The sequence below is a fragment of the Polyodon spathula genome, chromosome 6 (assembly GCF_017654505.1).
Source record: "Polyodon spathula isolate WHYD16114869_AA chromosome 6, ASM1765450v1, whole genome shotgun sequence".
Lineage (NCBI taxonomy): Eukaryota > Metazoa > Chordata > Actinopteri > Acipenseriformes > Polyodontidae > Polyodon > Polyodon spathula.
The window spans coordinates 61,519,724-61,543,435 of record NC_054539.1 but is presented as its reverse complement, the minus strand read 5'-3'; the positions used below and the strand labels follow the sequence as shown (position 1 = coordinate 61,543,435).

At 34.2% G+C, this 23,712-nt stretch overlaps 1 protein-coding gene across 3 annotated transcripts in view; it reads right to left on the bottom strand.

Annotated features, from left to right (window-relative positions):
• The window catches only part of LOC121317432 (transcription initiation protein SPT3 homolog), a 189,004-nt gene that overhangs the window by 125,038 nt on the left and 40,254 nt on the right, over positions 1 to 23,712 (bottom strand). The window contains exon 1 of one of the 3 annotated variants that reach the window (XM_041253364.1): positions 18,260 to 18,296. The exons of the other annotated variants lie outside the window; for them this stretch is intronic. The gene's annotated coding sequence lies outside the window, so the exon portion shown is untranslated. Of the gene's footprint in view, positions 1 to 18,259; positions 18,297 to 23,712 lie in introns of those variants that run through there. 3 annotated transcript variants of the gene reach the window in all.

Sequence of the window (23,712 nt, the reverse complement as noted above, 5' to 3'; positions counted from 1 at the left end):
ATCTCATTGCTATTAATTAAAGCAGATTTCCTAACAACAACTTTAGATGTTTTATTTTGTTGTAAAAGACATTACATTAGAAAAATTACAATTTCACCCACCATGTGTGGCAATATAGCTAATAAATACATACACATGTATAGCTGAAACAGTCTGAGCGACAGAGGTTAAATCCACTTGGAAGAGAACGTTTTCTATTAACACATACACATGCTGTACTGTATCAAACTGCTGTTGCAGGACTGGGGTGCGTGGGGCTGATGAAAAAAAAAAAACTAAAAACATACTGTAACATATTTTTGAAGCTGGAAGCAAAGTTAAACTCACAAAATAATTAAATAATTACTCATGTAATTGGAAATAGTCTTCAACAAATGCAATTATATTTTTTCAACACATAAAACTGTCCATTAAGATATAGTACTCAATACCAGTAATTAAACATATACAAAAATCGTAAACATCATTTAACCCCAATAAAATACTGCAGTTTAATATTTGTAAACTAAATTACACATTATATATATATATATATATATATATATATATATATATATATATATATATATATATATATATATATATAATCATCATGAAGCGTCTGGTTTTGTTTATAAAAACACGATGAAGATATGCTATCCGATGAAAAGGCTCAATTTCTTTCTTTTTTATTTTGGTATATTTGAGATACTCTACCGAAGTGCATGGCTTCAGATATATATATATATATATATATATATATATATATATATATATATATATATATAGTTATATACTACTGTTGAATAAAAATAAAAGGACATTTCATCTTAAATAAAACGCTGAAATTGTACCTTAAACTACATGGAATTTGATCATTAAATAGTAATATATATATATATCTATATATTATCTATATATATATATATATATATATATATATATATATATATATATATATATATAACAAATATCATTCCGTATCTTTTTATGAGGTTAACTCCAATTTTCCCATATGAAACTACTTTTTGATTATATCGAAAAGTTATTTGGATTATGCTAAACGATTTGACATTGGTGTTCTCGCTTCGAGTCGAGTTTTCTGAAAGTAATGACAAAACTGAGTACTAGAGTTTGTATTCAATTTCATCCTGTCTATAATGCTCCTTATATTGTGTATTGTATACACCCAATTGAAGGGGAGAGAGTGCACATTTTAACTGCATTCAGTGTGGTTCTCATTTCCTAAAAAAAAAACAAGCCTACATCTCTATGAAAAATCATGAGGGGTTTACAGTGTTTGTGATGAAGAAAGGGTTTTATTTTGGCAATTAATGCCAAAAAGGCTGTTAAGAGTAGAGGGGACATGCATACAAGACCAATAGTTTGTAAGGCAATGTTGGTATAATAATATGTCAAGACATTTGTTTTCAAAATAATTTTGTTAGGAAACAAACTCTGAAAATAAGATCATGAAAAAGAAGTCGGTTAGTTTTGCATTTGCATCACACTTCCCTTCATTTGGGTTTGATTCCACTCACCCACACTGCACAGATACAAACATACAAAACCCAGTTCCTTTGCCCAAGGTTCTTTTAAAACAAACTCCTAAGGAAACAGAGTTCATTTGAAGCATTCATGTCTTCAAAACTAACCAAACCTTACTAAATACTCAATCGAACACAGTGTGAATGGGCCCATATATGTGTGCTAATGACATAATTCACTCCATTCCACACAATGTAATAGTTTTACTGTTTATACAGCATTGCAAACTTAATTCTTACAGTTTATTAAAATGTATTACATTAGCTGATAATAATAATAATAATAATAATAATAATAATAATAATTATTATTATTATTATTTATTATTATTATTATTATTATTATTATTATTTTATTGTTTAAAATGAATGCTTAAAAATCAAATTTCTTCCACATCAATAGAACAATATATACATCGTAAACTACTTTTTTCTGTTACATCAAGTTAAAATTCAATATTTTTTATTATATTTATAAAGTTAGATTTATTTATTTTTTTTAATAATTGGGGTTTCATAAACACTAATTTAATGTCACTTCCCTGACTTCTGAAATAACCTGGTATTGAAATCTGCTAAACTGGTTCTTTAATGCTTGGTGTATTTAATGATTACTTAGTTTGCTTCATGTAAGGCTTACTTTTGCTTAAATGAATAAATTATAATCCTCTCTAACTAATAATAACACTGCATAACTACAATAGTATGAAACTGAAAATAACAGAATTAAGATGCAAAAAAAAAGACTAGGCACTTTTATTTTTCCTGAAATAATGTTACAGCTCAAACCCAGAGACACTATGTTATAGATAAGGCAAACACATATGAATAGGTGTAATTCCTTATATCACCAGAATCTGGTACTCTAAATAACAACTTTAGAAAAAAAAAAAAACTTAATAAATTAACTGACAAATATTGAAGACACTGAGAAAGACTACTAGTCAAAATGTTTGTCGTTTAATTAAGTTTCTTCTAATATTTCTAAATAACTTGTTCTAAAATGTCCTAACCAAGTTTCAGCACTATTGGAAAAGTGATTCTTTGTATCTTTCAATTGTGGTGAATATATTTCCTTGACATTCTTTTAATATCCTAAGAAAATTCACATGTCATTCTTCAAAGTTGCTGGAATGTATAATACTGTTATTGCATCTGCTTTGGAACAACCCAACCTTACCAGATGCTTAAATCTGCAAAGTCGTTAATAAACGCTGTACTGATGAACAGAGTAGCATATATAAGGAACACATTGTTTAGGAAACCATGTGGCACAGATTTCCACAATGTTGGTGGCATTGTAAGGATCTGTAGGATATGCCACTAACACCACATATTGAAATACTGTATTCTAGATAGGCCTCCTACCTGGCCTTCAAACACATGTAACAGAAAACATATGATTAGCTGTCACTGATTACAACAAGAATGCTGCATGGACATTAACATCTGAGGTTTGCGTAGTGTACATCTTCATTCTCCTCTGAATAGGCATCAATATTCTCTAGAGTTCCTTGTTAAATATTTTATTAATTTAATCCCCTCAAGTAGAGGGATCTGTTTCTTGTTCAATGTACTGTATAGAAAATGTATTCAGCCAGATCAGAAGGACTGGCCAAAGTTAAATACACCTTTTAGCAGTTAATAACATTTATAAAAAATGCTGAAATAGTGTACCTATAAACTACAAAAGAGCTTGCACTCCGGATGAAGACTACAATTGCATATAAATATGATAATTATATATATTATTATATATATAATAATATATATATATATCATATATATATATATATATATATATATATATATATATATATATATATATATATATATATATCATTTGGTTATATAAAAGTGTAGCATTTTTAATTTTTTTTAAAATAAAAAAAAAAACTTAAAGTGTGTCACACAAATAGATTGGAAGGACAAGAGGGTTTTATAATATTATGAAATATATTTAGTGTGTTAATTATATTTTACTGGAAAGCCTAGAGAGACTGAGTTATATTTGTTTCTTCTGCCAGTGCTTTAAAACCATCCCTTAGGTTTCCATATTTTATAAAACAGACCACCAGATCTGAAACACTAAGCAAGACAACCCCATGACTGGCATTCTGCCACATCCACTAAAACAAATGTAAATTATCTCAATCCCTACAAAGCAGCACACTTTTCATGAACAAGGTAAATATTTAACTAATCTGTAGGTGCAGCTCTGGCGGCTAGCCAAAGATCCTGTTAGAAAACCACTGCTCATAGAAGGTCATTCATAAATCTTATTATTGTAAATGTAAAACGTATACCTATCATCATCATCATCATCTTCACCAGCAGGGTTTATTATATGGTCTATTTGTTTTTATGACTTTACCAAAGGCTCAGTAGCTGTTTGTTTAAAACCAGTTTTGTGGACCTACATTTCTCTAACAATAAAATCAAAATCAATCACAATCGTTCCACGATTGGTAAACCTCAATCAGAGATGCTCACCAACATATTGGAGTCCTGACCAATGATCAGAAAAGCAACCTGTGATAAGAATTTTAAACTAATTCTAAGGCTTTGCGTAAAGAAAAGTGTTATTTTGTGGTTACAGGTGAACAATATTTAAACCGTTGTGGTATAAATCTCACCTTTTCTGGCAGATGAGTAAAATGATACATAACACAGAATAACTGTATTTTAACACTTAATATAATCTGACACTTAAATGTTCTTCATCCAACTATATCTTACAGTACAGACAGTGGGGTTTAAAAAGTGTTTTGTAGTTACTGTATGGATGACAGGATTTAGTGGCATAATAACACTGTGTAACAATTATTATTTTTTTTTTTGTTCCTGGGTAGTAAGTGTTATTTCCTAATTGCTTATGCCTCAAAAGTATAGAAAATGGCTATTATTCCCCACAAACTTTGCTTTTGTGACCAGGACAGTGATATTTCAAAATATCACTATTTCCAATGGGAAAACAGACAAATGTGTGTCTTTTCGTTCACATAAAGTTTGTGGGGAATAATAGACATTTTCTATACTTTTGAGGCATAAGCAATTAGGAAATAACACTTACTACGCAAGAATAAAAATTGTGTTACATAGTGAATCAATACCTTGCTGTCTAGGTTTGACTGCTCTAAATGTAATGTTAACAGGACTTCCTCAGTACAGCCTTGTGACAGGGCTGAGTCTGCCCCTATAAATGAATGTATTTGGGGATGGTTTTGTCTGTAATTATAAAAAAAAAAAAAAAAAAGGTATGTTTAATTTAAATAATCGAATGGGTAGGTCGACCAGGGTGTCCTTGGCTCACTGCTCACCAGCGACCCCTGTAGCCTGGCCGGGTACCTGTGGGCTTGCCTGCAAGCTGCCCACAGCTGCGTTGTCCACTGACTCTGTAGCCCTGAGCTGGCTGCATGGTGAGTCTGCAGTGTGAAAAGAAGTGCTCTGCTGACGGCACACTCTTCGGATGACAGCGTGTGTTCGTCTTCGCCCTCCCGAGTCAGGGCGGGGGTTGTTAGCCTAAAAATAATTGAATATTCTAAATTGGGAGAAAATAATAAAAAAAATTATTGCCGACTACTAAAAAAGAAAGAAGGAACATACTATATTTGAAGCTTATATAACAGCTACTGAAGACAGCTACTGTTTTACATACTTACAGCCAGGCTTTTAACACAATGTTTTCTTTGTTGTTTTTTTTACAGCAACAACATGTATACTCAACATTATGGAATATGGTTAATGACATGTGGAATGGCTATTAAACTCTCATTTTAGTCAGTTAGCCAGTCAAGCACATACTGGAAGGTTTACGTGGAAATTGTATTTTGATGTTGTGAGACAGATTTTTTCCACCTGTGTAACAAAATGTAGCGGTTAATTCTTGCCCTGAAAATGAATGCAATTTATGAAACTATAATAGGATTTTAAAAGTTGTTTTCCGTCAAGGTTTATAGAAAGATTCATGTCAAAATACACTCCAGCTTTTATACACCAAATGGCTCTATTAGTAAATGAAATGTACTGTAAAGATTATTAAAATATGTTTAGCTTACACATAAGAATCATTATCTTAATTAGAAGTGTTAAACGCAACTATATGCTTGTGTATTTTCAATAGAATTTTCATTTCCAAAGAAATTAACAAGTTTCTTAATTTCACAAAATAATTTCAGTGTTTTATAGTTACTGTATGGACAAAAAAATTTAGTCACATAGTAATCAATACCTTGCTGTCTGGGTTTGAATACTGTAATGTAATATTGATCGGCCTTCCTCAGCACTGTCTACATTCAGTAAATTTCAGCTGGTGCAGTATACAGTTGCAAGTGATCTTATGAGAACTAAAAAAAAAAATTATCACATCATTTTAACTCTTTGCTGACTTCATGTCAAACAACTATTTTCTTTCTTTTAGTTTTAAACTGCCTCCAATGCAAGGCTAGATGCAACTTTGAAGTCATAGATAACCTTATAAGAATAAATTAAAAGTAGTGTTCAACGCAACAAAATACTTGTGTATTACCTGTTATAGTACAAAATCTAGAAATTCAAGACCACTTTTTGCAAGAAAGCATATTTCTACTGCCCATAAAGTCGCAAGGTCTGCCAGAACACCGTGCTTCTAAAACATTGAAAGAGCTGCCAAAACCTCAAAATATTGCCAGACAGGCGGCAGAAAGACCAGGATTATATCTGAGTGTGGTCCTTCTTTGTTGCCACATAAAAACATGTGCCTCAGTATCAAAAATTAGCAATTGCCACTGGTATAATGGAGTTTGTATACTAATTTATATAAAAATGTACAATAAATATGAAATGTGAAACTAATCCAGTGACTAAAGCCATAAAAGGCTGAAAAATTACAATACAGTTTGCACACTTCATCTCAACCCTAATTTTTAAGACAGTTTTAGGACACTGCAAAATAAGTTTGAGCTAAAAGCTTGTTTTATGAAAGGACAGGGTAATTCTGGAGTTTTTGCTTATGAAGACAACTGTTTTTCACAGCACAGTATGTATAGAATAACTTTGAACAAACCAATGCGATCTGTTAACCTGAGAGGTGTCTTCAATTGGTCTGCTTCCGGATGTCCAGACCAACGTGCAGGGGAGAGCTGCACGGGCACTATGATTCTGAAGGTCCTGTCAGCTGGATTGATTATGATGACCAACTAATCCTGCACAGAACCACAATTAACAACCTGAACTACCCAAAGGTTTGTCTGAACATGAGCAATACATATTTTTTAATGCATTCTTTTTGTTTGCATTTTATAACTACATAATGGCATGATTAAAAAGTGGATATTATAATTTAAAAGTAGTCTGTCCACTGTCACAACTTTTTGTAAATCTGTGGAACAACATCCCAAGTTTTAAACACTGCTTATACTACAGTATATTTTAGCATTACCACATGTTCATTGGTAACTGTCTTTTTTGGGGATGTAGGTTACTCGTGGTATTTGTTGGGAGATGTTTATTTGTTGACAGTTGTTCCATTAAACATTTTCTGTTCATCTGAAAAGTATTCTGACATATGCTGGAAGTATTTCCTTTAAGATTTGACATGCTATGGTACATAACTTATACTCCCTGAAACAAGCATCTTATTAGAATAATGTATACAGTACAACAAGTACACTTGTTACGGTAAAAGTCCAAATTTGGTCAAAGTTTTACCGGTAAATGTCTGGTGTTTAATGATATTGTACTCCAAATACGCAGTAGTTTGATGAAAAATAATCTTCTGTTAAATGCAAATTAAATCATTTAGTACCTTTTTTTCAACAGAAAATCACTCTTTGGTTATGATACAAAATGCGACAAATACAGGCACTAAATAGATATATTTGCTTATTTATTGCAGCATGGTAGGCTCTTTGTCACGTGGCGTTACACAGGATTTCTGAAGCCTTACAATGCATGGAAGCAAGACATTCAGTCATTAGCCAAACCAGCTTGGTTAGTCTTGAGATTTACCGGTAAATGTCAGAAATAAAGCGTTATCATATTAATTTCGGACATCTACCAGTAACTATTAAGATTTGCCAATATTCTAACTTTTACCATAACATATAGCCTACACCTACAATAATCAGAGTGAGCTTTTATTTATTTCATTGATTTAAAGACGGTTACCTTCAAATCGACATTCTGTAACTAATTAAGTTAAGGGTTTACAGCAAATATTTATTGCGTATCTGGATTATGGTATGATGCAAGCATTTACCAATGTTGATCTGTTTCACCCCTGGAATGCATAGTGCCTTTCAATAAAAGACCAGGCTTTAACATACAGCCACACCAAATATTAGACAGTATCAAATTTTATTTTATCATTGGAGGATGCAAAGACCACTCATTTAAAAACACATTGTAGCAGGGGGAGATCTGTTCTGACTCTGCTGGCGTGTTCACAGTACTGCAGGAAGAGGGCGGCAGTCGTCCAACAACCGCCTGTGAGTCATGGCAGTGACACGGGGAGGTGGGAAGTGAGTGTGCGGACTTTCCCCTTCTCTGAATGGCTGAGAGGTGAGTCTTGGAAGATTGCTAGCCCTATAAAAAAATGCTCTGCTGTTTCCTCAGGTCTGCCCTTTAAACGCGCCGAGAGTGCAGAAGCGCTGGTCGAGAACCGAGAACCAGTCGGGAGAAACTGACACCGAAACTGAGTGTGTCAGAGCGAGAAAGTGAGAGCGGGGAACCCTTCGGCAGACCCCGGAGTATTGTAACGGAGCAGGCTAGTTAACCGGCAGTGTAGGACGGTGATCCGGGTCACACGGGTAGCGGCGACTGGGATATAGCTGTCAAGTGCAGCACCTTTTCTTTGTAGTTTTGTTACCGTTTTATTTTCCCTGTTTCTTTGTGCCTTCTGTTTTGAATTATTGTTTCAAAGCACCTGCAAGGGCGCCGGTATTCTGTACCATCGCAGAGTATGCCCGTGGTTCTGTTTACCATCGTTGGTAAATCAGACCACGGACCCACATCGCCATCTGTGGGATAAAAAGAAAAACAGCACCCTGAAATAAAACTGGGCACCTGTGCGGTGTTGCCAAATTCACCTGTCTGTCTCCTGTGTCAGTGAATTACCCACCACCCTTCCACACACATACATAAATAAATATATAAATAAATAATTCTAAGCTTGCCATTTCCGTTTTGCGTTTTTGTTCACATCACAACAAACATGATAATTTTTTTTTTTTAATGAACTTAAAGAAACAACAAAGCCATGGCTTACAATAAATACATATGAATAAGTGAATATTCAGTAGAACTTTATTAATAAAATGCTGGCTCAGACTCAGAAGTTAGCTATATTTTCTAAATGTGTTATGAAAGAAATTCATGACTGCATATCCAAACTGTAAATCAGAATGACAGCTTTATACCTAAACAGTACGTTTTGGCAAATAAAATAAGTAAGGTATTATTTGCACAGTCCATTTGTATCATCTAGACATCCAGCTTGCTAGGCTAGAACCATCAGAGGTCTTACCTAAAAAGATCACCAGTATCTCTGTTAGACAGGTACAGTGGAGGCACTAGACACCCAAACACCATCCCAAAACAGGTCAATAATATTGTATTAGGCCCCAAGGTTAGAAAATGTAAATTTCCCACAATGATTTTATAATGTTTCAGATGAGAAATGAATGCAGAATAAAGGTGCAATAATTCAAGTAGCATCAAGTTACAGTACCGTGTATGGCATATGACACACTTTTTTATTGGCACATTAAAAATAATATAAAAGGTTTCAAATACAATTTCTGTAAGGCAATGCTTGTGTATATCTTAAATATTACCCTTATAAAATCCTTACAGGATACTACATAGAGTAACATATGAGCTGAGTGGGAGATGGAGGTGAGTGATGCTGGGACGCCAGAATCACTGTTGAGTCCTCTTGAGGTGTCGTGGGCTAGTCAACGAAACACAGAGGATGGAAGGTGCCCACTTGAAGACCACAGAGATGTACCATACTTAGCTCAATCCAGACAGTTGTCATGCTGATGCGCTGGGGAGACCGCACTGGGTTGATCCCCAGAGCCAGTATCGCAGCCGCTGTGTGTGCTGACGCGCTGGAGAGGCAAAATAAGCTGATCCCTGGAGCCAGCATTACACTTCAGCAATTAACACCAGACAGAAGGATATCTACATCATCAGATGGAAAACAACGCAAATGGATGGAGATGCAGATGGATCACATTAGTTTACTGCAAAGCTATGTCTTAGTTGGTGCTTATCTCGGCGAGAGCAAAGTTCAAATCACAATGAATTTCAACATCTACTCTCAGGTAATGGAAATCATAACACTAATATGCTGCAGTTTGTTATATAACGTGTAATAAATAATCTATGATCTCCTAAAACTGCTTGTTAAACCAGAACTATTGTAATATTTTACAGTGAAATCTATTCAGTACTGATAATCCAAATATGATAATCCAACAAAAATATGAAGCCCAAAACAAAATCTGCCTGATCGCCACAGCAAACACCTAACAGAGAGAGCTCTAGCAGCTTCTGTGATTTTTCCTGTGTCAACAGTTCCACATCCAGGCACTAGACAGTGCCCGACCACAGACCAGCCGGCTATTCATACTATTTCTAATAATCACGTCTACATTTTTGCAGCCTAAACCTGTAATTATATGAGAAGGATAGCTACAGGCTTAGCAAAGAGCATCAGCCCTTTCAATGGAGTTTAACAGTTTAAACCAGCATAACTGAACAACTTAAAAAAGTGAACAAGTCTATTGGAAAAGAAAAGTAATGTTAACAGACTGATGACCTGCTTTCTGAGTATAAACTGTTAAATCATGGAATAACGTATTTCTCTAACAAGGAAATTATATTTTAGTTCAACATTGCACACAGTCTTGGGACACTGCAACTTTATTATCTGTATAAATACATACACATTTTTGCTATAAAAAAAAAAAATGAACAAATGTCATCTTAGCCCATCGCTGAATAGTGATTTTATTATTATTTTTTTTAACATTCAAGACTAATCTTGGTTTTCATTCAGTATATAATAATAATAATTTAAAAAATAAATAAATAAATAAATATATATATATATATATATATATATATATATATATATATATATATATATATATAATAATCGAGTCCTCCTATCCATTAAATATGAGATCGGTAATTTATCGAAAAGTGTTTGTTTTGTTTTTTTTGAAAAAAAATTTAGCTTTAAAAAAAAAAAAATGAACAAATGTCATCTTAGCCCATCGCTGAATAGTGATTTTATTATTATTTTTTTTAACATTCAAGACTAATCTTGGTTTTCATTCAGTATATAATAATAATCATTTAAAAAAAAAAAAAAATATATATATATATATATATATATATATATATATATATATATATATATATATATATTGATCTATTTCGAGTCCTCCTATAGCGTAATTTATACTCTAGCCAGTTAAATAGCTTTTCACAAAACAAAACAAAAAAACATTTAGCTTTTAAAATCAGTCTTTTAGAAAATGAACTATAAAACAGCCTTTGCTCTAGCTGTGGAAAAGGTCCAAACACCAGTACTAATCGTACTGGGACTTCACAGTAGAATGTGACTTCACATAAAATTATCAATCGCTCCGATCGATTCTAGCAGACTGAATTGCTTTGCAATGATCTGATCAATCTACAACTGCTACAGTGGGATAGTAACTGGCATTGAGATCTAAAAAAATACAGTAAAGATTAAGGCTATGTCTGAACTATTTTATTTTCCAATATTATCCCCTGTATGATGTGGATGATGCGCAAAAAACATTGAAAATAAACGTCTGTCCTCGGTAGCAGTTTCACCACCACCACGCTAGCAACGGAAGCTAAACAGTATAATGATGTCATTCTTTTTAATAGAACAGCACATTAATAAAGTAAACATTAATTTAAAATGTTGCAAAAAAAGCATTAAGGCTACCCCAGGGTGTGCAATTAACACCTCTATACCACGCAGAAACTTAAAAAAGTGTCATGACCTCTAAAGGACTGTGTGGCAGGAAATGGCTTTGCAGGGACCCATACCAGAAGAAGCACAACCAAAACAGAAGGTACGATGCAGTGGCGCATGCGCCATTTTATTAATGAACCAAAAAATAAATAAAACATTTGAAAAAAAATAAACACTTGCTCGCAGAGCAGAAATAAAACAATTAAACAAAATAAATCACGACCACAAAAATCAACGCTAAGGTCCGGCTGGGCAGCAGCCTTCACTTCACGGATCCTTATTCTTTTTAAATATCTCTCTCGCTTCTCACTCTCCCGTTCTCCACTTCTGAACACCCACCTTAACATGGAGAGAGCTGCAGGTATCTCCCAATTAGCAATAAATTAATCACTTAATTAATTCGGGAGATGGTCACCTTCTGCACGGGTTGTAATAAGGTGGATGGGGCTTCCCACCCACAATGCAAAACAAAACGCACGGTGGTTCTCCATCATTTATAAACAAATACATTTTTAAAACAATAACACAAAAATGCACGGCTGCGCCGTCATACAAAATAATAAACAAATACAAAATAACACAGGGGCGGAGGGGAGATAGGTCATAAGTGTCATAAGTGTTCGTACAATCATGATACTATGAAGTCACTATTATAAATGGAGTTTGCGACATGACGCTTTGACATTTTGGTGGCAGCAACTTTGTAAAATTACGGACACAGAAAAAAAATTAATTCTTGAATGACACCCATGATCAAATCTGACCTATAGGAATCCTAGAAGGCAACTGTGTACTGAAATGTGAAGCCAATACCTCAAAGTGTTAAGTCTTCATTATCCAGAAACCAAAAAGTCACATGAACCAAATGCAACACCCACAGGTCAGTGTGAAGGTGAATTCTCCACAACACTTAAAAAAATAAGTTGGCATTTGAAATTGTTTATGAAAAATTTGTAGTTTAGGGTACGGCAGCTTGTTTATAATACAGGGTTCGACATTAACCATGGCCCGGCGGCCCGGGGCCCGTAGAGAGCGCAGTTTGGCCAGTAGTTATGAAGCACCACAGGCCCGACTAGGCGGGTTACATTTAACTAGTATAAAATATATATATATATATATATATATATATATATATATATATATATATATATATAGCTTCTGTTTCATGAATCCAGGAAAATGGGCAAGTGTGTCAAAAAAAAACTTAACTAGGAACTAATCCGAACTTTCCTGCCATGTCATATTTGTTGCACAGTCAGAACCTGAGACTATGTACCGAAGTGCTGTGTTGGTACTCGTTCCCGTGGCAAATCTTTTACAAATCGGGTTTTCTACAACTAAGCAACCAATAATGAGCCAAAAGCGCTGAAATCAATAAATCACAATGATGTAATTATGAAAAAAAAAAAAAAATGAAGACAAACATTTAGACTGGAGACATTTTGTTTACATCAGATCCAGTCTCACAGTATGATGTCCCGATAGATATCCAGATACGCAATCGAACTGTCTAACTTTTTGATTTGGGATCCGATGTGTTCAGGTCAAAAATGCCATTCACAATCTTTCCAGGACTCGCTGGTATCACTCAGCAACATATATTGAAAGGCTTTGTTTAGCCACTTTCTTTTGAGATGTGGGGTCTCTGGTTACCAGACATACTTAGAAACATACTGAAAATAAAAACCATCATGAAATATACATATAAATATATTGGGCCAGATAAAATTGCATCCGGGCTAGTAAAACACTAGCTCAGTTGCCCGAGGGGTCAGTAGTTAAAAATTTAAACGTAGAGCCCTGTAATACATATAAACCTAAGTGGATTCCTAATGAAAACATTAAGAGCCCTTATAGCAAGTCTCCACCATTACGGGTTTACCAGGAAAGTGATACAATGATCATTCATAATCTCTCCACTGACCTTTCTGCTCTTACTGTACGAATGCAAGAGAATGAAACAGTGTAACATTAGACTGCGTTTGTTTAACCATTTCAAGTTATAGATTAAAAAGTCAAGTACAGTAGCAGAAGAAAACAAATGTACCCTTTAGGTACAGAGTAGGCATAGAAGAAAAAATAAATAAATGCCCTTAAAACTAGAACACAGATGACAACATGCAGCTATAGAACTTACAGAACTTCGGTATGACAAATGAACATCACATTTTTAACGTTGTGGGCCACATAATTAAAAAATAAATTGTATGTTCCCTTTCTTTTTACTCATTTGAGGTATCCTAAATGTTCTTTGTATTCGAAACATACTGTAATCTACTTTATACTGTAATCTACTGTGCATTTATTTAATTTACTTGTGTGTGTGTGGAACCACTAACCTTGTGCCATTAAGGATACAGTATATGTAAGTATTTATTCTGAACCAAAACAAAAGAAACCTCAAGAATTGAAATTAGATTTGAACCCACACTGTCTCCACAGGAATTTAAGAAACAAACAAAAAGTTAAAACAATGAAATGGGGGCCAATACGTTCATCCAGCCACACCTCTTATATACAAGAAGTAATATTGGTATGCCTGTCTCTTTGGGTAGGAGCCAAAAAAAAGACTGCTGTTTAGAGCACTCACCGGACAACAGACTCCATCACAGAATTTGCTTTTTCCAGGTCATAATCTGTTTACTGTCTGTTCTACAGGAATGTTTCTAAAGGTGCGTTCCTAAGACAGCACTTCATGTTTTACCTCATATTATACCAGACAAAGCAAACAGAAAAGCAATAGTATTCAACTTTAGTAACCTTGAGTTACACTACATAATACTAATACATTGATGGAAAATAGTGTGAACAGATATTTATTTTCCTGATTGTTAACCTTGTTAACTTAAAAGACATTTTATTTAAAAATACTTTGCTGGATTAATCTACAATTGTAACTCATTAAGCGATAGTGCATAGCGATGCAGGCTGTACCATCTGGCAGTTGACTGCAAGAGGAGTTAGGCATCCCAAGCTGAATGTAAACAGTCTAAGATTGGTGTTAATTCTAATATCAGCCGCAACAGTGTTATAGGTGAGTGATTGTAGCTAACAGAATAATTCCCAAACTCTTACAAGTTATGTGCTTCCATTCATTATCAGTCTCAAATATCCAGTTTTGAAAGAAACACAGTATAGTAAACTCCTTTTTATTTCAGTTATTGTTGCACATGTCTGGTCACTTCACCTGGTGGAAGTGTACATGCAAACCTGATAAGGCGCACAGAAATCGAGAGCTTTTTAACCTTAATGTAGTACCAGAAATGCATGTTTGCTATAACATCTGATTCTTTCAAAACTTTCCAAGTTGAGACCTTTTGAGCTAATGGAAGAGCAAATCAAGTAAAATTTATAAAATTATTTTGATGGCTACAATTACTTTTGGCACATTTACCTTCTTAAAAGCAGGAAGGACAGGGCGACAATCACAAAATCTAATTATATTTAGAACACGAACAGCAGAAGTTTGTATTTAAGCTTTAACTAGAATAAAACACAGATTAAACTGTCCAACCCGTTTAGGTAAATCAAAATGTTTTGTAGCATAAACAAACATACAGTACTAACAAATAATAAGCAAACTAAAGAAATGTACAAGTTTTACATCCTCTATCCAGTCCAGGTTTGCCAAATTCAGAACCCTAAAACTACTGAAATCCAAATTAGCAAAACTTTACATCAGCCAGTTAATTTAAATTCATTTGGTTCGGACAATGTATAAATCCGCAATAATTTAGTTGAGAACGTAGATACTTTGCTTTTAATATTTCCAATGCAGTGCATCAACAGAATACTTAATTAATTTTCTTTTTTCATGCAGCTGCTGCTCCAATTACCAGGTGTACCTTCTTAAAACTTCTTGGTATACTTTTTTGTATGCTTTTCAAAAATAGACATATAACAGGTTTTAGTGCTATTGGATTCATCAAATTCTGCATATTTTAGTCTTCGGATGAATGCACTCAAGAAGGCACTGTATAACTGCTCTCCTTCTGCTGTTACTGTAACAGGTGGAGGCTGGGCGCAAACCATGAACCTCACGTCTATGAATCGGACATCTTAACCACTGTACAAACGGGTGATTTTACTCAAGCTCTTTGTTACCGTATTTTATTACTTTACCTCGTCTCATCTGCAGGGGTGAGCTGCATCCGTGACAAAAGTGTAAAATAAGATTTCACTTTTACTTTGTAACCATTAATAATATTTGTACACTGTTTCACATATTAGTGTACCGACTGCATTAGGCAAATATTATCACCTATTATCATATGTTAGAAAACTATGCTGGGCATTCTCCAGAGTGACAGCCTAAAGGTAACGATAGTGATATGACATAAATGCATGTTGTTGTGGTTTTACATGTTGGAAACGATAATCAAATGACCCTTAACTAGCATCCCCTGGCTTTTTTACTTTGGGAAGTAGTCTGCTATGTGTATTTCCTTCAGACTGCAGTCTATTTTTTGTGCATTCGTATTAGGCAGATGCAGAGTAAACTGATGTAATGCTTTTGGACTACTAGGTATGAGAGGGAATAAGTGCATGTAAGGGTTAAAAAATATTTATATAAAACATTTAAATCAAGTATAAATGTTCAGATCCCCCCCCCCCCCCCAAAAAAAATAAATAAATAAAAATAAATAATAAATAATAATAATAATAATAATAATAATAATAATAATAACAATTGAAACTCCACTGGAAAGGAAATGAAGCTATTAGGATTTCTCCTTTCAAGCCAAACTGAGTTTGCAGAGGGCCAGTTTGATTAAAGTTCTATCACATAGGCTAATTATGTAGCTAAGAGTATTCAAAAAAGCTGCATTATTATAAAGAGCTAAACAGAGTTTTTTTTTTTTTTTTTTTTTTTTTTTTTTTTTTTAAGTCAAACACATGTGTTTGTTCTGTTTATATCTTCAGAAAGAACATTATGTATAATGAAAAACACTACCAGCTTTTATTTTTTTGAATTGCTATAAAACCCTATAATTGTCAATTTCAATGGTCTATTTTTGTCAGAACAGAAAACATCAGCATTGTGGTAAAATACCAAGGAGTAATCAGAGCTGAATAACCTTTATCCTGTTTGAAATATGTCCCAAAAGGTAACTGAAAAAGCGACAGGCATGCTTTATTAACAATAGTTAGCCTAACACCGCTGCTATTTACCACATGTGGACTGTATACAAGTGTTACACAATGATAAAGTATCTTCCACTTGGCCTCCTCAAAAACGATACACACTACGCATGTTCTTTATTTACATAACATTGCACCTTATCAAACTGTAATTTAATTTATTCTCAGTTAGCAATCTCATGACCAGACTGTGAATTTCACAACACCGTTGAGACCAACAAGGGTATAAATATACACATACTTTAGCTAATAAGGCATTAGGAGTACTACCTAAAACGCTAATGATATCTGTTGTCATCAAAGCAGTCAAGCACTTAAATAAATGTAAAACCAAAATAAATCTTTATAGCAGGAAAAAAAAAAGAAGATTTAAGGCACAACGTTAATGCCTGTTTTTTAACAATTAAATGATTATAATTATTATTATTATTATTATTTAGTCATTTAACAGACGGTTTTATCCAAAGCGACTTACACAGACTAAGGGGTGAACTATGCATCAACAATTGCTGCTGCGCTTACAATATGACCTTGGTTTTATGACTCATCCGAAGTATCGAGCACAAGGAGGTTAAGTGACTTGCTCAGGGTTAGACACAGTGAGTCAGTGGCTGAGCCGGGATTTGAACAGGGAACCTACTGGTATCATGCCCTTTTATTTAACCACTGGACCACTAAATGGTGGTAATTATGTTTTTCCATTTAATTAATTTAGAACTATTGAGTGTTTTATATAGTTATTAATGAAATATTTTATATTACCATGATCTATGTAAGGGGGGGGGGCCGGCTGCAGTAAATTGACCTTCCAAAGATGAATGAAAACAATGACAATTATTAACATGTTACTAGACAGCTCTAAACTGTATTCTTTGTGCTGCTTGTTCCTACTGCTATACTAATATGGGGCCATGTTTGCCTTAATTGTATGGTTTAGCTTAGCCCCTTTTACACGGAGGGATATATTTTTGAGTTTCTTGTTGGCCCCTTTATTTGGCTAGTCCCTTTATTTGTTAGTCTGCTTTTTAATATATGTTAATTTTTGGGGGCAGATTTGCTATGCTTACTATCCTGTTAAACAATAGTCTTGAATACCAACACCAACAAAAATGTAAGAATTACAGAAGCGCTCAAAAAGCAAACAGGGCCAATCTGACAAGAACATAATATATAGAGAGACACTTCAACATTTGAGGAGAGGATAGTTCAATATCTTCGAAATTCTAGATTTTCTATAGCGGTAACCACTTTAAAATAGGCTCATTAAATCTTCAGTAGTAACATCAAACATGGTTAACAACCTTCTCTCCTTTAAAAGCGGAATAATTATATGGTAGAGCTTGCTTTGTAACTGGAAAACTGTAAAGCATGACTAAGACATATAACCAAAGCCCCATAAAACAAATATATATTACAAAATTGACGATTTGACTTAAAATATAAAATGTGGTACTGTATACGTAATTTCCTACATGTCTTTTATTCTACACCATGCAACACCACATCTAAAAGAGTCAATAAAGAAAACATCAAAATGTTGTAAGAGCCAGAGCATTCACATTGCACAGTTACAATGGGCAATACATCTTACTGAAAGTACGGAAGTCTGGGCTGCAACGCTGTTTTCAGGAAATCTGCAAAAGGGATATAGCGGAGACAGTCATGTGTACAGTATATCACACTTCACATTGAACACCTAATTGCAATTAAACTAAAATAATTAACATTATTAGCATAAGTTATTGATAACATCAGATTCTGGGGGAATAAGGGGGTGTCTGTCAGTGCATGCGTTCATATTTATGTCACCTTTACATTTCTGCATATCTTGTGGCTGTATGATATACCCATCATGTGGAGATACTTACTGGTACAGTACATACGACTGAAAAAATTACTGCTACGATCTTTGCTTGTGTTATTTGAAAACAACATTTGTATCTAATCTGACAGTTAAATTTAACTAGCCGCTTCTTTAATCCAAAAAAAACAAAAAAACAAAAAAAGTATGTCGAAACTCCAGAATAACCAACAAATGTTACAATAATATAATAACAATGACTTGACAGGTCATCATACTGATCCACTCACTAACAAGGCTAGACATGGATTTTCCTAGGAAAGCAATAATTTCAGCCCACTTAAAGCCATTACATTTTAGCTGACAGGTCAATTCATGGTTAAATTTTTTTTAATAGTCACACTGACAATTTTCCAGTACTTTTGACTTTAAGTATGTTTCACATACCAACTGGGAAAAATATATTTATATTTTAAAGGCCCGCACCACCCTGTAAATGCATCATCACCACAACATCCGATTGCATGACGATAAAATGTCATGCTTTAATTATGGCCAGACACTTTATGTTCTGGGTTAGTACATTATAAAAAAGAAAAAAAAAAGAAAATAACTTCAACTGGTTGACGAGCAATGCACTAGATATGATGATAACGGCAGAAGTTACCAATAACACTAACAAATTGAGATGTATTTTCTTTTAGTTTTGAACACTACTTTGTGTTTGACGGAGAGCCATTTAAAAGTAAAACTAAATATATTTAACACTTGATACTCTGCTTCAACACAGAAAATGTGGTGTATGTAAAGAATGGTTTTTACTTGCCGTTCTGCACCCGCTATCAAATTACCACTTTTCCATCATTAATCCATGTAAATTACATTGAAATGTATTCAAATGAAGAAAACAGCATAGAATTGGGCGGAGATCTGAACTACTAAGCTGGCGCAAACATAATGAGATGCAAGGATTTTGCCTTGCACATGGGCAATTGCTGACCATCCAAAAACTTTTCTTTTCTTTTCCGCGCGCCAAGAGGATTTTTCTGCTCTACCATTGACATATTTTTTGGTTTTGGTTTGATTTTCATGCTGAATAAATCTCGTACAGCACCTGCTGCCCTCTGGGCTGTAAGTGCGGCCGCTAAATACCCAGATGCACAGGCGGCACTCATTGCGACCCTCATTATCATGATTGCAGCTCATTATTTGTGCAAGTTGAGTACTTTGTATTGCTCTTAAGCTTAAACAGGCTACAGTGCAAAATAATTGCCTAGCCGCTAGACAATTTGGATTTTGCAGCCGCAATTGTTTGCATTACGCCTAGCCTTACATCAGCCCCTCAAAGTGGCATTTTGGAAAAAAATAGGGGCCAGATAATGAAAATGAACAGTCACACAAGCAACACATATGTAAACATCCAAACATTTCAATTAGAACACAATGACAGCAACACTTTTTCATTTAACATTTTGATAGAATTTTATTGGTTACTTACAGTAGAAGGAAATGCTTCCTTTCATTATTTCTTGATAAGCTGATAAAGTGTGCGGACATTACAGTCACAAAACTCCTGGTGTAGAAATTCAGCTTTTAGTCTTTCCGAAAACCCTAGTTTACAAAAGTTAATTTGTTTGTGTTAAAAAAATTTAAATGGTATATAATATACCTTTTAAAGCTCCAGTATATAAAAAAATAAACATAAATAAATAAATCACTCACACATGTTTTTATTATTATTATTTGCAAAGTATAACTTCATAACCAAAGTTGCCAAGTAGCCTACTTAGTTGTTGTTTACTGTATTTCTGTGTTAACCTGTTTTCATACCAGCCATTAAGGGAACAGTCCATGCCCACCTTATTATTGGCTCTTTTTTAGACTGTCTGGTGGAATGGCCATCACCCATTGTGGTGAATTGTGTTGTGGCTGGATTCATGTTTACTGAGGGCTAAACTGAGACCACCAAATGTATTTAATCTGTAAAATAATCCACATTTGAATCCAGACAAAGTACAGTAATGTTACATAGAATAATGGAAAACATATATGGGCAATTTCATGAAAAAATAAAGTTTCATGTTTCAAAAACATATCCATATCTATTTTTACTAAAAGGGCGCATATTTATACATGTGGGGCTTTTTTTTTTTCCCCCGCAGCAAATTTACAGTTACAGTTAAAAAAAAATAAATAACCATTCTCCGTTCTCTAAGACTTTAATTTATTTAGCCACTGTAGCCACACTGGAAAAACTTAAGCCACTTAACAATACTATAAAAAAAAGTTTTAAACATACTGTTTCACCAAGGCAAAATGATGTGTATTTTATTTGAAAACACGTAGATATTTAAATTCCAGACCCTACCATTTACAATACATATAAGAACATAAGAAAGTTTACAAACGAGAGGAGGCCATTCGGCCCATCTTGCTCGTTTGGTTGTTAGTAGCTTATTGATCCCAAAATCTCATCAAGCAGCTTCTTGAAGGATCCCAGGGTGTCAGCTTCAACAACATTACTGGGGAGTTGATTCCAAACCCTCACAATTCTCTGTGTAAAAAAGTGTCTCCTATTTTCTGTTCTGAATGCCCCTTTTTCTAAACTCCATGTGTGACCCCTGGTCCTTGTTTCTTTTTTCAGGCTGAAAAAGTCCCTTGGGTCGACACTGTCAATACCTTTTAGAATTTTGAATGCTTGAATTAGGTCGCCACGTAGTCTTCTTTGTTCAAGACTGAACAGATTCAATTCTTTTAGCCTGTCTGCATATGACATGCCTTTTAAGCCCGGAATAATTCTGGTCGCTCTTCTTTGCACTCTTTCTAGAGCAGCAATATCTTTTTTATAGCGAGGTGACCAGAACTGAACACAATATTCAAGATGAGGTCTTACTAGTGCATTGTACAGTTTTAACATTACTTCCCTTGATTTAAATTCAACACTTTTCACAATGTATCCGAGCATCTTGTTAGCCTTTTAACATTATACTGTAATTAAAATTGCACTATAACTCTAATTCCCATTTAATAAATGCCAAACTTAGTCCCACGTGAAAAAAACGTCATTACAGATTTTCTAAATTCTGAATAGGTTTGCAGAGATATTGTAACTGCATAATCCTTTAAGTTATTTTGACTGTGACACGTTTTTCTTTCTACTAAAGAACGGTAAAACAAAATTGTGCCAGTAGACAGCACTATTAGTGTATGTTAATATTGTAATGGCAGGTCCCAAGACAGGCTGGTGAGATGGGCAGGGAAGAACCCATCCAGCGAGGTTACCCGCGGTCAGGCTGGAGCCCCGCCCCCATTTACCTAGAGTGTTCCACTACCCAGACTGAGGCACCTGGGTTGGGGGATTTCCATACAGCTATAATTCTAGAACCTTCCAGCAGGGTGAGGTGTCTGTTCTGGATTGGCTGGAACAGGCACCGCCTCCCTCCAGCTCTCCTATAAAAGGAGTTGAGAGCTGGATCCTGGAGTCAGACCGAGAGAAGGAGAACAGAACTGTTCGCATGTCATTCAGCTGTGCAGGAGTCCACCAGCTGCACCACGGCCATTATGATGCTAGGACAGGAGCTGCGGACCCCAGCAGCATTGGTGTTCGGCCGACCTCCCAACTGAAAAATAAATGTGTTATAATAGTGAGAAGTATCTTTTGATGCTTGGTATAAAACGATTATTAAAGCTAAAACAAATAAAAAGTTTAGCTTTGAAACCTTGTCTTGCGTTCTTCTTAACACCGCTACAATATTAATGCCTCCCTGATCAACCGCAGCCCTAGTTACCCAAGATTGTACTAATACGACTAATAATATTAGTAGGATTTTACAGCTACCACTGTGTTTAAATTTTTTTATTTTTTTTTTACCAGTGTTCTTTCACCTGGGACAACTGACAGTAATATTGCACTGATTCTGACATTAAAACTCAGTAAATCATAGTGAGACGAATACTTATTTTTAAAATAATAAATGTGTTTATTGTTATATTAAATTGTTACTTTTCGAATCCACTCTGCTACTATTTCAAAATATATTTCAGCATATTTTGAAGAGATAGCAAACACCCTAGTCTCGTGCCTTGTAAAGTGCTTTGTGGTGGTCCACTATGAAAGGCACTATATACAAATAAAGATAATAATAATAATAACAATAATAATAATAATAATAATAATAATAATAATAATAATAATAATTATTATTATTATTATTATTATTATTATTATTATTATTATTATATTATTATTATTATTGTATTGGTAGTTCCCCGTAATGATTTTTCATCAAATTTTTTCCGGTTCTTGTAAATGTCGGACGTATTATGACAACTTATTTTGTTACAGCCTTTTTATACTGTTGACTTATTAATATTGTCCAGTGTTTTCTTATAGTTTATTATAACAATTCAGAAAATCCTATCAAAATCAATAGCTTAAATCTTTAGGAGGATTTTATTTTTTATTGTAATAATATAAATATAATATAACATAATAAAATATTATATATTAGTAGTATATAGTATCATAAATTTTTATAATATTATCTGGATAGGGAGGACCACCATCAAAAAGCACTTTACAGAGGTAGGCAGTAAACTGTGCATTATACACAGAGTCACTTACAATAGGACACTGATTTAACATCTCAACCGCAGGATGGAGCACAATGTTGTTTGTGAGAAAAGACTAGTATCAGCCCTATTCTGTCTATATACATAAATGGTCTAAAATTAGATGTCTTATACAGGAGCTTAAGTGATTTTCCAAAAATAGCCAAATCCAAATCCAAATTTCAAATCCTTACTGTAAAAAAAAAAAAAAAAAAAAATGGCTGGTGACCCCCAAGTCTACTGTGAAAAGAGACCAGTGTGCCAATAAACTGAAAAATTAGACATCCAAAAGCCACAAATGCAGGCTGACAAAATCCCAGTTGTTGTCCAATTGTTAACAGCAAAATGTTGATCTCAGTTTTAATGGCTTGGTTTTCAAGAGATTTGTAAGTGCTCTACAAAGCTTTGTATTCTTCAGAGAATAAACTACTTTAGAGGAACACAAAGGCAAGACTGTGTACAAATACTTTCAGGTTGCAATTACTTATTCAATTCCCACTGGTTATGTTAAAGAAAGGAATTATTGAGGCAGATAGTTCAGTTGTCTCTCATACAGTACTCACGGAGGAGTTACTGTAGGTGACTTTGGAAAAGAGAAAATCTACACACGAGTAAAGTAGTCGATCCTTGGG